The sequence below is a fragment of the Podarcis vaucheri genome, assembly GCF_965113315.1.
Source record: "Podarcis vaucheri genome assembly, chromosome: 8".
Taxonomy (NCBI): domain Eukaryota; kingdom Metazoa; phylum Chordata; class Lepidosauria; order Squamata; family Lacertidae; genus Podarcis; species Podarcis vaucheri.
Genome location: NC_138766.1, coordinates 43,882,691 through 43,898,102, shown reverse-complemented (window position 1 = coordinate 43,898,102; position 15,412 = coordinate 43,882,691). Strand labels below are relative to the sequence as shown.

The following is a 15,412-nucleotide window of genomic DNA, read 5'->3' as shown; positions in this document are numbered from 1 at the left end:
GTGAAGAATCTTATACTTACTTTACCTCTGACCTGCAGGCCAAATGGCTGTTTTTCTCAAGCTGCACCTAACTGCTCCATACCTGATATCATGCAAAGTCGGGTGTGAGGCAGGTGAGAATAAAGAAACAAATGGGCTCCTTAAGGCACTCTCCCAATTGTTCTTTGGCAATGATGCTTGCTCTCAGCTGATTGGTGGGATTGGCTGAGCTACAGAGTTCCTGAATGGAAACGCCATAGCTCTGCTGATCCCTGTCCAAAGGACGACTTCTAAGTGCAATATTCCTTTGCTTTGAATTCAAGCCAGCAGTGCAAAGAATGTTTTTCTGCAGGCATAGCTTGAACTGAAGCTGCAAAAGGGGGGGGGACCCCAATCACCTTTGAGTCACCAAATGTCATTTTGACACCACCTGTGAAAATGAACTGTGGAGGGTAGGGGAGGTCCGGATCTGAACCACTAGCTGTTTCCTGCCTTACACATATCTGGAGATATGCTGCTGGAATGCCTGCAGAAAGGCCACTAAGTCCTATGCCTACTCAGCCTGGGAGAGGAGGGGAAAATACCCCAAAGAAAATGCAACATAGCGGAGTAGACACAGGCTCCTGAGAAGCTCTACCATAGCCCCCCACTGTCTCTGTCAGGTTTCAGGTGTTTGGTTTAAATGTTTTCATTTCAGGAAGCCTTTGCACCATGGAAGCTGTTCTGTTGTTTTAATTGCTGATGTTTTGAATTTTGCACATTGCACGTTTCAATTTTTTGTAAGCTGCCTTAAAACCTAAATGTAAAAAAGCAGGGTAATTTCTTTAAGTAAATACCACACCCAAGCAACAAAGAAGCAACCTATGTGGCAAAGAATTTATTTTTATTTATTGAATAACTTCTGGGATGCAGAAGATCCTAAAAGGAAAAGACACATGTGGGGTTGCCATCTAGCCTTTCCAGCAGTGCCCCTGTGCCTAGGACAGTGGTGCCAGCTGCATGCTAGGAACACCTTAACCTGTTGTACGGTGGTCTGTTATGGAGTTTGCAAGGGAGCAGGAGCCTGCCTGGAACAGGTTAGTTAAGAGCCCCATAGAAGAATTGCCAGGAGCGTCCTGGTCATTGCCACTGGCCATGGGGTGGGGCTCCCCATGATCTGTATGAAAGTGGGCATGGAAGAGCTGCTGGTAGAGAGTATTGTATGCAAAAAATACAGTATTGATTGTCCTTGAATCTTCCTGTGACACTTGCCATCCTCTCCTGCCACACCACTGTGGCGCGTCACACCCTTTGACAACCACTGTGTTACAGTTCTAGGAGGAGGCATGTTAGCAGTGTGCTCCAGTTCCCACGTGGGCCTTTGATACACCTTCTGGAGCTTTCTCTTCTGGGCTCTATGGTTGCATGAGGTGAAGTCAGACATATAGCCCTATACTTTCCTACTACAGTCAAACCTTGGTTGTTGAACGTAATCCGTTCTGGAAGCCTGTTTGGCTTCCGAAATGTTCGACAACCGAGGCACGGCTTCCGATTGGTTGCAGGAGCTTCCTGCACTCAAGCGGAAGTCACATCAGCTGTTTGGCTTCCAAAAAACGTTTGAAAACCGGAGCATTTACTTCCGGGTTTTCGTCGTCTGGGAGCCGAAACATTCCAAAATGGAGGCGTTCAGGAGCTGAGGTTTGACTGTGTCTGATTTGTACTTTCATTGGTGTATACCAGTTGTGGTGTGCTGCTATTTGTTATTCAGTTACACCACATGTTATGCTAAAATCCCTGAAGCAGGGTGATGGGATTGGAAACTAGTTCCACCTAGGTATGGTGTAAAGTGCTGTTGGTGGGGGTATGGCCAAGTTTTGAGTGACTGTAGGCTTTGGCATGAGTCTGTTCTTCCTTTGTGCTGCCTATGACTCCGCTACGTTTTTGTCTGCTTCGCAGTGACCTATCTGGGAAGTCCTGCTGACCTGTCTGTCATGCTGGCAGTTAATATAAACTTATGCCACTGTAGGCAGCCTTCTGCTGCTTTCTAAAAGCAGGGATGACAAACATGTGGCCTTCCAGATGTTGCTATCCTGCAGCTGTAACCATTCCCAACCATTGGCCACGCTGGCTGGGACTGATGAGAATTGGAGTTCAGTAACATCTGGAGGGCACCAGCTTCCCCATTTCTGTCCTAAAGCATCTCAGCCAGCAGATCTTGAGTATAGGATTGCAGCCTTAAGTACTTGAACAAACCATTCTAAGATTGGCATGTAAATTTCAATCCAACTGTCTCATGTTGGGAAAATAGGTCTATAGAATATTGTAAGAAGCTATTAGGCCTAAGATGCAAATAGGTAGTAGTTGCCATATAAATGCTGTGAATGCCTTGGAATACTATCTCAAGTTCAGTTGGTACTGATTTGGACAAATCAGGGCTCCTCTGAATTGTTTCTGGTAAATATATTCTGTACACATGTTGGAAATGTTATTACATTTTTGTTTTGTGTTGATTTCAGTGAAACACAAGCTATTGTTTGGTTGTAGACAAGGCCATTCTAACAAACTTTTGATATTGACTTCATGACACATTGCTTACAGATAAAGAGGATTTTTTTGAAGTGGAAGGCGTTGTCTTGACAACCAAACTCCAGCTAAGAATAGGAACTGAAATTAAAAGCCCAAATTTGCTATAATTTCATCTAAGTTGGTTCAGTCTTGTTCTGGAATTTGAGTGCAGATTTCAAAAGTCAGATCATGTTGTGTGCTTGTTCATTTGATTCCATACACTACTTATTTTAAACCTAAATTTTCACAGTATCAAATCAATTCTTGGAATTTTATGTTTATGCTATAATTGATTCTGTGATGTATTGTAGAATGAGAAACCCCAAATTCCAACATGATGCTTTTGGGATTAAGAACTGGAATTGAATTCACTTACATTAAAATTTAAGGGTGGAATTCAGTTTTGTGCTATGACAAACATTCTGTCTGTGCAAGCCTTTTAGCTTACCAGATGGAATGACCCCTTCTTTCTCCACCCACCCACCCCATCTTGGGGGTTCTTTGCCCCCCAAGCCAATTTTGAGAGGAGGTGATCAAGATGGCCGCGACCTCTCAGGCAGGATGAGGCAGCTGCTCTCACTGTATTACTGTTTTATTGCCCTATTTTGTTGTTCTATTTTATTGTTTTACTTCCTTGTTATCTCGCTGGTCTAATGTATTCGCACTAACTGCAACTTACCAGATGAGAAAACTCAGCTGAAAAACTGTCAAGAAAACTGCTGGGATAGGAGAAGTGCTGGGCTGAGAGAAACACAGGGTGAGTCAGTGTTTTACTGATCAGGTGAGGAGGAAAAGAAACGAAATAATTAACCCCTCTCCACTTTGTTGGATATAACTCTTTGTGGGACTCTGTGCAAGCTTGGCTTAATGCTTTGCTCCGTTATCTTCCCGAGTGGTTGACCAATATGGTGTATGCAAGGAAGGCATTTAAAGCCCTGGGAATTATGCCAAACTTTGCAAGTAGTTCTCCTGAACCTCGGAGAAGACAAAGTAAAATCACAGTTTTACCTTTAGGAGAGCAAAAAAGAGTCAAGCAAGCTGATACAAGATGAAGTATCCCCTATACTTCCTGCTTTGGAGTGGTCAATAAATCTTAAAGGGGACATGCAAGAACCTAGGAATATAAGAAAGTTCCTTCAATAAATTTGGCCCTAGAATTGGCCTTGGCAAAGGACATAAACAAGGCCAATTTGAGAAATAAATTGGGGCAAACCGACAAGCTTATACAGAGGTCGTCTTTTGAGCTCAGTAAAAGCCCACCCAGACAAGAAGCCATTTCTAAATGCACACAAACAGAGAGACACTCAACTCCAGGATCAGCTTCATATGGTTTGCTCAGAATTATTTCTCATCAAAAACTTCCTTACAGAAAGCAATGGGCTGCTTACAACATTAGTGGAAATTTTTACAATTCAAGAGAGCTTTAGAGTTGAAAGATATTGAAAGGACATCTAGACAAACCCATCCGGTAATCAATTACAGAAGCTTTACAAGTTGATACCAACGGATTCCACTCTAAGCCTACATTCAAAGCCCATAGGAAAAAACGGAAAAGGAAGAAGACAGCAGCAAATGTTGCTAAACCACAACAAACGGTAGAGAAGGAAAATAAAACAGATGCCTCAGTTTAGGTTGCTGCTCTGACTCCAGGAGGGAAAGCACAAGGGAAACAGAGAGGATACCATCCACAAAATTGAACTTGATCCAATAACCGATTACCCAGAGGCCCAGTTTGACTTTCATCAGGAAAAAAGGTGGAATTTGGTGATGATTCCACAAAAACTAGTAATCACAAATTATCCTAAACCAACACCCATCGCAGAGATCTCGTAGTGATCAACATGTTGATTTACAAAGAGTCTGTAATAAAATATTTGTTGAGGGATGATGCTCCTGAAATTACCAATATTGTTTCAGGGTACCTAGCCGAGATCTTTAAAGCTAAATCTAAAGTTGCCTGATTTATTCAGTGGTGGCTATCTAGTCTTTTATATATTGTATATGTTTGGAGTATCAATGTATCTGGATGACTGTATGATTTTATGATTTTACTGTTTTAACATGTCAATAAAGGCTAATAGTAGTAGTAGTAGTAGTAGTAGTAGTAGTAATAATAACGTATTGGCCTGAATATAAGCCTCACTTTTTTTTCCAAATTCTGACCGTGAAAAGCTAAAGTGTGGCTTAAATTCACCGCCTTACAAAATTGGCTTTTACAGTATCGCTGCTGAAACAGACATATTGTAAAACGGAACAGGTGTGAGAGTGCCTGCAAAATTTTAAGAGAGCGGCTTATATTCAGGTATTGTCTTTTCCCCCCTTTCCCCTTGAATTTTAAAGGTGTGGCTTATATTTGGGTGCAGCTTATATTCAGGCCAATACAATAATAGAGAGGAGAAGGGTGGGGAAGCCTTGTTTTGCAAGCAGAAGTCATTGTGCAGAGCTTCCACTTCCAAGGTTCATTTGGTTAATCCCGTCCTAAATATCTATTGTGGTAAATACTCATTCTTTTCTGATGGAGATCTACCGGTAATTAACTGATGAAACTTCCAGGTTTACACTGGGTGCAATCCTGAGGAGGATACCACTTTTCAATGCACCCCATGTTAGCCCTGCCATCTGGAGAACCACAGTTTTCCTATGCCACCAGGGTCTGTTTGCCCTTCGACCAGCCCTGTGCTAGCTTACCTTCTCAGGCAAAACAGATACTTTTTATCACAGGAGAGATACAAAAGTGGTATCTTCCACCTGTAGTTTAACATCGTGCAACTGATTTTACCACTTTAGGACTCTCCCATCTTTATTTGGCGGTGTGTGAAGACAGGCATGAAGGAGACCATTGTCATCTATTAATTAAAAATAGTAACCATTTTTTTTAGTGATATTAGATAAACTGTATGTAGTCTAGTCACAATATATAAGGACACATGTTGTTGATCAAAATTTAGCTAATAACGCAGGGAGCTAGAGAGCATGATAACGGCTGAAGAAAGCAATAGCTAAGCCTACCAAGTTCCTGGCAATTCCTTTTAAATTTTGATAAGACCTTAGAAATGGTTGTACCTTACATATACATCACATCCTAGAAGAGTGACCTCCTTTCCAGGAGGTACTCAATGAGATGGCTTTTTCCTTACTTCCTGATGATAAATCGGTTACAGTTATTGGCGGATAGAACCACCCAGCAAATTTCAGCTCACACTAGATGTCACTGTTCAGTTACACCACTATGTAGTGAAGTTTTGGATATTTCTCTTTCTCTTAATTTGAAAAGGAAAACCCAGAAAGGACAATGTTATTACTGTATGTGTTCAAAGTCAACATAATACTATTTAAAAACCCTGAACAGTTCTGTGTCATTATTATTATTATTATTATTATTATTATTATTATTATTAAGTCCTGACAGTGGCTGTACTATACTTCAAAAATAATCATGGGTAAGTTCTGTTGCTAAGTTACATATAGTGGTGCTTCTGACTGAATGTGGTAAAACAACATATAAAATAATTGTCAAAACAAAAGATACCTGAAAAGGTGAACCATTAGAGCCTTTTAGACATTTTGGAAGGAATCTTTTGCGGTTGTTGTTGTTGTTGTTGTTGTTTTGCCATTGTAGCAAGATGATCGGTTTACTAAGCGACACTTAAAAGAATTGACTAAAAGTCACTGTCTGAGGAACACTGTTGCTTACAGTATATGATGGTGTTTGATGCCTGGATGCTTGTAGAGAGGGAAGCTTATAGTTGCAACCAGTGCTTGAAGTGGAAAGTGGGGGAGCCGGAAATAGGATGGTTTCATTTCAAATGAGGCCAGGTTCAATTATCTCTATTGAAAACAACTTGGATGATTTTAGATCCTCTTGAAAATAGATGGGATAACATCCCATCCCACTTCAAATACTGGTTGTAATTCAGGCGTTTTGTTCAGAATAATTTTGTTAAGGCCTGTGAAAGAGACTTCTTTTTGAAAACACCCAGCGATTTATTTACCGTATTTAATACCCAGTAAGAAGGTATTGCTAAATGCTCCTAAGAAATTGTGCAGGGGATCTGCCCCGTGTTTCGCTTTGCCCAGAAGCATTTTGTCTAGCCTGCATTAATATGTAAAATAATTCTGTTATGAGCCAGCCCTCACCATTAATGAAAAATGAGTGACCCACTTATAAAGCAGCCATGTCATTTTCCTTTGCATTCTGCCTCTGGAGAAGCTTTAAATAAGATTTCTGGATATGTGCAAATCTGATAAAGTTGGCATATGCTCAAGCAAACAACAAGAGAAGAAAAAAATTCTCTTTCAATATGGGCTGAGAATGGTCCTTAAAATAAAACACACTTATTTACACTTAAATTCTTTCCTTGTTGCACTATAGCAGTGGAAACTAATATCTTGCCATTTTGTTTGTTTGTTCAAGGTGCAGTTTGATTTGTCTCCTCAGCCAGGATAATTGTTTCATCTTCTCCAATTAGCACTACTAGTGTTTGCTTTGAAACTTAAATAGTATGCATATGTGATCTGCAGATAAAATGAACAATCTTTCTTGTTTCCCATGTGACAACAAAGACTCGCCCCTTTCCAAAAACTCATGTGAAAGGGGCTTTAAAAGCTTTAAAAATTATTTTGGAAAACATTATGATTAATCCTGTGTGCCGTTATTACGTTGGTATTGCACAAGTGTGCGAGGGTTGAACACATTTTTTAAAAGCATACAGTGGATGATGCAGAATTGCTAATGACATGTCTGCTGTTCTATTTCCAGAAGAGCCAAACTGAGTTTTTCTTGACTCAAAAAGTATCTGTTTTGCCTGAGAAGGTAAGCTAGCACAGGGCTGGTCGAAGGGCAAACAGACCCTGGTGGCATAGGAAAACTGTGGTTCTCCAGATGTTGTTGGTTCCATCTCCTACCTGCCCATTGTCAGGGATTATGAGAGTTGTAGTCCTGTAACATTTGGAGGGCTGTACATTTTCCCTGTCCCTGCTATCATGGTATGGACAAAAGAAATGCCCCCACCTTCAGTTCAGCAGGTGTGAGACATATGGAAAATAGTAACACCCTGTCTCCACATCCTCCAAAGGCAAAGCATTGTACAGGAAAATCCCATACTCACCTACAAATTCCTCATTTCTTTTTCTTGCACCTTCCTGAACCATGCCTCTTCGTCTGTAAAGTCTTCAGTGACAAAGTCTGTAACTGCCTGGAACCCTTCTCTGTCTTGGTCTTTTTCTTTCTCAGCATTCCTGAGCTGCATTCGATTTCCTCTGCAGTCTCTAATTCTTCTGAGTCTCCCACTTCTCTTTCCTAAGCTCATAAGTTGCTGACAGGTGAATCTTGCATCCTGGGGAAAAAACTCATAATTAACGCTTTCCACTGCTCCCTGAGTACCTTTATGAGGGCTCTCCTCTATCTAGACTATGGTTGGCAGTCTTCTGATTCTCACTGCTGGTGTTAAATGCAACTGCTGGAGCCTACTGTCTCTGCTGGTACAAGCAGCATCAGACTGGAGAGGTGAGGAGATGGACCATTGGATAGTAGTACCAGTAGTTAGTAGCAGCAGCAGCAATAATAATAATAATAATTATAATTATATTCCACCCATCTGACAGGGTCCACCAATATCAGCACTGCATCATCTGTGACAGGGAGAAAGGTAAGAGGGAGGACTGTCCAGCTCCAAATCTCGTGATACCAGGAAATCCTGTCATTGTGAGATTCCATGTTTCAAGTATTGGGATCTCAATACTTGGAACAGAGATTGGCCTTTGTGTCTGGAGTCCTAAGGGAAGGTAACAGCACATCCACTGCCTCACCTGCAGATTTAAAGGAGAAGTAGAGCTGACAGCATACTCCAAACATCCAGATAAACCCAGTCAGTGGTTTCATTTAGATCAGTGATAGCCAAACTTGGCCCTCCAGCTGTTTTGGGACTACAACTCCCATCATCCCTAGCTAACAGGACCAGTGGTCAGGGATGATGGGAATTGAAGTCCTAAAATAGCTGGAGGGCCAAGTTTGGCCATCACTGATTTAGATGTTAAACAGTATAGGAGATAAAATCAAATGCTGAGGAACCTCACATTAAAGGCTCCACGGGGCCAAAGAACACTCCCCAAGCACCATCCTCTGAAAATATCCGTCCAAGTAGGATCAGAACCACTGCAAAGCGATGCCACCCACTCCTAAATTGGACAGCTGCTCTAGAAGGATACCATTGTCGAGGAGACTTCTGAGAGGTCATGAAAAATTAACAGGGGCACATTTCCCCTCTTCTCTCCTGACAGAGGTCATACTGGGCAAACAAAGCAGTTTCTGTGCCAAAACCAGGCTTAAACCCCAATTGAAATGAATCTAGTATATGTGCCCCCCCCAATCACTGTACAGCAGTAGCCACATTAGAAATTGCTACATTTTATGTGACCCAAGTAGTTGAAGCATCAGGAAGGGAGGTGAGGTGAGGAAGAAGGGTGGAAAAGATTGCATGCATGCCTTTGTGCTGTGGTACAAAGCTTTGTGCTGTGTGGGCTAAAGCCTCAGCGCCTAGGGCTTGCCGATCGAAAGGTCGGCGGTTCGAATCCCCGCGGCGGGGTGCGCTCCCGCTGCTCGGTCCCAGCGCCTGCCCACCTAGCAGTTCGAAAGCACCCCCGGGGGCAAGTAGATAAATAGGTACCGCTTACCAGCGGGAAGGTAAACGGCGTTCCGTGTGCGGCTCTGGCTCGCCAGAGCAGCGTTGTCACGCTGGCCACGTGACCCGGAAGTGTCTCCGGACAGCGCTGGCCCCCGGCCAATAGATGTGAGATGGGCGCACAAACCCCAGAGTCTGTCAAGACTGGCCCGTTCGGGCAGGGGTACCTTTACCTTTACCTTTACAAAGCTTTACCCACATTTGATCTCACCACAATAGCGGTGGTGTATAGCCACACACATAGCCTGATAGCTCTTTTTTGCACCCCTATCCCCTGTGCCTGCATCCCTGGTGGGGGCCAGTATCACCAACTCCTAGGTACGCCTCTGCTCATGGTGACCACACATCTAGTGTGCTGTCAGTGAAGTGGAGCTTCTACTGTGCTTCTTATGCAATGTGAGTAAAGGATTGTTCCATAACACTATAATTTTATGATTGGTAATTCTGAATAATATGTCACTTGAAATGGTAAAATCACAGAGGTACTTTCTTTGGCATATGTTGATATCTGAGACTCTTTCTGAAGCTTGTCGTATTATATTTAGAATTTGGTTGCTAAACTGTAAACCTGTTAGAAATCATGCATTTCATATACAAAATACTTAAAACTTGAATAGTTTCCAAATAATGTGAATAGAACCCCTCCTTAAACATGCTTCAGTGAAGTTACTACTGTGTTCCTTTCTAGTTATTATGGAAAGGATAAAGGAAATCTGAAAGCTCTACATCTTTTTTAAAAAGCAGACAATAAAATACAATTTAATGTTGCAAAGGGCACTTTTAGATGTAGCTGCAATGTGATTTTAAAAGAATTATGCCAGTGGGTAAGTGAATCACTAATCAGACACTGTAGGGAATTGTTCATAACTGCAATCACCTGGACATCTTTGACTTATGTTACTAAATATAATGACGATAATAGTTCTGAAGGCATTATATATTTCAGAATTATACACACCCTTTAGCAGCATGAAGGCTACAGCATTATTTCGCCCCCTGTTTATGTCTTATCCTTCCAGATGGTCTAGACATAGAAACTGTAGAGATGACCGTATTCTACTTTAAAAATTGTACATTAACAAAAAGAGAAATGGAAAGGCAGAAACTATTTATAATATATAGAAATTCTAGAGTGTTCTCTACACAATGTGAATAATGCATGCACAGTATCTGGAACGATCACCAATATCCTAGCTGTTGCCATTAGAAACATAGGAGCGTAGAAAGCTGCCATTGGTCCATTTAGCTTAGTGTTGCCTACAGTGATTGGCAGCATTCTCCATGGTTTCAGGCAGGGTTCTTTTCCCAGACCTACTTGGAGATGTTGGGAATTGAACTGGAATTGTTTGCTTGCAAAGCAGATATTCTACCACTGAACTGTGGCCCATTGCTACTGACATTAACACATATACCGGATAGCGGTCATTACTCAACTGTGTCCCAGCAGTAATATTGAATCTCATCTCATTACAACAAAGGCTAATTAATGCATATATTTAACTACTGATACTTGAATAGGAACTTTCCCCCTCGCTCCAGTTTTCAGAGGCATAGCCAGTTTAGTCTCTTGCAGCTAGGAATCATTACTGGCTCACAAGATCCCACTTGTCCGCCGCCCAACCACCTTGTTTCATGCACCGACTTTGGCGCTGTTCTTTTCTATCTACAGTTGCCTGTTATGCCAAAGCAGAGAACTGTGATTTAGTTACAGTTTTCAGTTGGATCCTGATTTAGTAAACCACGGTTCTCTGTTTTGCATTTAACAGGGAACTGTAGCTGAAGCAGACCAAATTTTGAAGTGCCAAAGTCTACACACAAAATGTGGAGGCAAGAGAAGAGCTTGTTCCTGGCTTAAACTATGGTACATTAGGGCAGGAATTTTATGTTATGTAGTGGGCCAATATCCTTTGTAATACAGGCAGGGGATTTCAGGAAGTGTTGGCCTCAACACTCAGTGTCATGTATCTAAGTTAGGGGTCGGCAAAGTTTTTGTGGCTTGGGCCGGTTCATGGTCCCGCAGACACCGTGGTGGGCCAGAGTGTGCATGCATGCGCGCATGCATGCGCAAACGCTATTTTCGGCACTCCTTCCAGCACGGAGGAGGCATGTGCAGCTTCCCATTGGCTGCAGGAAGCTCCTGCAGCCAATGGGAAGCCAGCCAGTGTCGCAGAAGGCAGTCCCCGCTCTACTCTGCGCCAGTTTAGTGCAGCGCATGGGAGCCGACTGAGTGGGTGGGGGTGGAGTTCCTGAGCAGGTGGTGGGGTTCATGGGCCGGTTAACTTAGGTTGCCGACCCCTGATCTAAGTACTGGGTGTTGGCAGTCATCTTTAACTCTATTCAATTGCACAGGAACTGCAACAGCCAAACTCTTGTTATGTGTATGTCCACTTTTCTGGAGATTCCACAAGATATGTTGGAATCCTTTCAGTGTAAAGGTCTTCAAAACTACTCCTGCACGTGATCTGTGTTTATATAAGCACTCTTAGTTTAATGTAACTATTTTGCTAAGGAAAATGCTTCTTTTTTCACTTAGATGCCTAAGCCTGTATCCTGAAAGGCTACATTAGGACATGAAAAAGTCCCCTGGGCGATAGGAAGTAGGATTCTTGGTAACATAGATGTATCTAAATCATGTTGTGTTGTGCTCTCTTCGGAGATCACTGTTTGAAGTATTCCTGTGGTAGCAAACTAGGAATGTTGTTTTGGCTCTGAGCTCTGCACAGACCTATTGGCCCTGGGTTCCAAACTTAACCCTGTCCTGAGAGTGTGGTCTGGATATTTCAAACATGATTTAAAATCTAAATTAAGCACATACAAGTGTGAGTTTTGCATTGCGGCATCAGACTTGGATTTCATCTGAACTTGGCCAGTCAGTACTTAAACTCTGATTGTTAGCATTATTTTCACTGCTTTCAGTAGATTTTTTGGTTAACCTCTGAGTAAAGAAATCAGAGCCTAAAGCAAGTTAAGGATTCATACAGCAAACTTGTAAACAAGCTCTCTGATTCCCATTGAGTCTCCTTGAATTTGTTCATTGTTTTGCATGATGCATCCAGCATCACGCAAGGGTGTGAATAACCCTCTTCAAACAGTACACATGGTCTACCAACTCCGTTTGATGAGAATTTTCGCATTTCCCCAGTCCTGCAAATAAATCAGTTTTATTTTTAGTCTTGCTTTTGAAGTATTTTACGAATCTATTTGCTCCAGGCTTCCTTTATTCTTGATGCAATTTTATCCATTGGCTCTGCTTGCTATGCTACCTACATTTTAAGTATATTGTTTCCACCCTAATGCATTCAGCAGTCTAAGTTTTTCTTTTTAACAGCAGGCACTGGGACTTCCATTCATGCACAGCATTATATGACAAACTGTGTAAGACATGAATGTTTTGAGTTGCGTGGCCTGTGCGTTCGTATTGAGTGCAAGGTAGGTACTTGTCATTCTGTTTATCTCAGTGTGTTTCCATTCCTTCCCACTGTTTCTGAGCTCCCTACTGTTTTGTTCAGTGGTCTATACTAGCAATACAGTAAAATTGACTGAAATCCACATCTCCCAGTGTTTTCTGCTGGCACTTCAGAGATTGGGGACTATTCACTGTCATTTGTATTAAGCAGCAATGAAGCTAGAATAGCAAAGAAGGGTAGCACAGCACCAGGCAGTGAAGAAGCCTTCGAATTGGGGTGGAGGTGGGATGGAAGGAGTGAATGCATAGCGTACATGAATTTAAAAAATAGAGAGTACTGAACTGAAGTAGTAAGTTCAGAAAAGCATTTGTGTAAGGTAAAACTCCAGAAATTGTACCATGCTAAAAAAGGTTGCTTACAAAAACCTTGTTGCTATGAAGAGAAATAAAAGATGACTGCGATGAATGGATGCAATGTCATAAAGCATGTCCACGATATACAACCAATGGCACAACCCTCTGCAAATGTACTGGAAGTAAAACCCCAGCTTGTGAAATGAAACGTATTTCATACTAAGTGTGCATAGGATTGCAGCCTTAAGATGTCCTTGTGACTTTTTGCTGTCATTTCACCAGCTTGTTCTCAGGAAAAACTGCTCTGTGCAACTGCTAGGGAGACTGATTTTTGGTGATAGGAAGGAAAACATGAAGGAACCTGAGAAGTAAACCACATAACATGCTGAACTTGACAGAGCTTGTAAGGAGACTGTCTCTTTGCCATCAGGGGGGAAATATCACGGACACCCACTGAAGAGTCATCTCCTGTTTTGCTCACTTCTTTGCCTCATGATACAGGGCCCTTCTTGGCGTCTGCACTAGTTCTGCAAGCTTTCATTTTGAGTCCTTCATTCAGAAAAGGGTTTTCTTTTTAAATGCAGAATTTTTTATCAGGAAACACTTTGGTTTGTACTTAGTGTTTTAGACAGGAGCAACGTGTTGTTGTTTTTCTTGCAGTCTTCTTTGACATTCCAGCCTGTGATATAATTTCTTTGTGTGTGTGTGCATCTTTCTCTCACACATAGAATGCAAATTAGCTTAATAGCTTGAGTTTGAGAGTTAGGCCTGATGTAAAAATTGTATCTGACTAGCCAAATCAGTCCTTCACGCAGCAGTGCATTTTACTTCTTTTCTAAGTATTCTTTCAGTTTCCATTGATTTCAGTGGGTGAGATGAAAGCATATGGAACTCAATGGAGCTTACAATGTAACCTTATAGCGTTTACTTAGAAGTAAAGATCCCATTGATGGGACTTACACATTTACATGGAAGTGTAGAATTATAACCTTAACTGTACTCAACTTCTTGCTGGAATCTACCTCTGGTATTTTCCTACTATTCTGGATTATTGCTTCACATGTATCATAAATAAGTACATGTGCATAAATCATGAGATAAAATGACATCTATTTTTTGTGCTTTGTATTTACTTTAAATAATAATAATAATAATAATAATAATAATAATAATAATTTTATTTATAGCCCGCCCTCCACAGCCGAAGCCGGGCTCAGGGCGGCTAACAACAATAAAATAGTAAAACATACCAAAATCATTCATTATAAAATTAACTAAAATCAAACTGATGGCAACCACTGGGCCAGAGCTCTGCGAAGATTGTCAAAGGAGGGAGTCAGGCTGTGCCCTGACCAAAGGCCTGGTGGAACAGCTCTGTCTTGCAGGCCCTGCAGAAAGATGTCAAGTCCCGCAGGGCCCTAGTCTCTTGTGACAGAGCGCTCCACCAGATCGGAGCCACAGCCGAAAAAGCCCTGGCTTTTATATAAACAACTGTCTTGATCTAAGTTTCCCTTTGCTTCATGTGGAATACTGTAGCTAGAATTCAAATGGCTGCTTTTAGGTAAACCATTTGGATTTTGTGCATATTTATATTTATTGTCTTTTTTTTGGAGAACATATCACAAAATCGCTTGTGAGACTTCAGGGACATTTCAAAAGCAGTTTGTCATGTGTTACCTCTTGGATGCAGATAAATAATTGTGCAATTATTTTAATCCTGATATTCAAAATTTGTGATGAGCTAGAGCCTACATAATTCTTCAATTTGTCTTCCCTTTATTTCTGTGCACTAGTGATTCATTCAAACAACAGCTTGACCCTGTAAATTTAGCTGCTCCAGTGCCAAAAGTGGTTTCTGCCATGGCAGCAGATGCAAACCATCTATATTCATTTGCACCAAATTTGATGTTACTGCATAAAATACAGGTGCAAAGTAGCATGATCATTAGGTTCCAGGATTGTCCAGGGGCGTTTCGACAACTTCATTAAAAGTTGCTCTAGCATCATTTGCAGTCATACTGGAGCATTTAACAATTTTGCCTGATCCTCTAAGCTGCTAATTCATTGCATTAGTTCGCAGGATTGGATCCTTAGCATTAACTTCTATAAATATATGTGGATACTTGTTTACTATCATTACAAATATGTGGTTTTGATTGGTGTTATGTTACTTGATAAAGTTCCTACGTTGGAAGAGCAATGCAGATAATTTGTTTTGAGACTCCCTTTTGCATAAGGCAAAAGAGCAGCTGTTGCATGTAGATCTGTGTTAAAGAGGGATGTTCAACATGAAGAATAAATTGGGTGGAAAGGATCAATACAAAAAATGTAATTCCAGAACTGCACTTTGCTGTAAATGCATAATCATGCATAGCATATGTTAGATGAAAATATTAAGGTTGTTACATTGAAATAGCTATCTCTCTGAAGGTGCAATTATTTGGAAAAC

General features: G+C 41.4%; 1 protein-coding gene across 1 annotated transcript in view; it reads left to right on the top strand.

Annotated features, from left to right (window-relative positions):
• The window catches only part of LDLRAD4 (low density lipoprotein receptor class A domain containing 4), a 263,298-nt gene that overhangs the window by 18,705 nt on the left and 229,181 nt on the right, over positions 1 to 15,412 (top strand). The window lies entirely within an intron of this gene.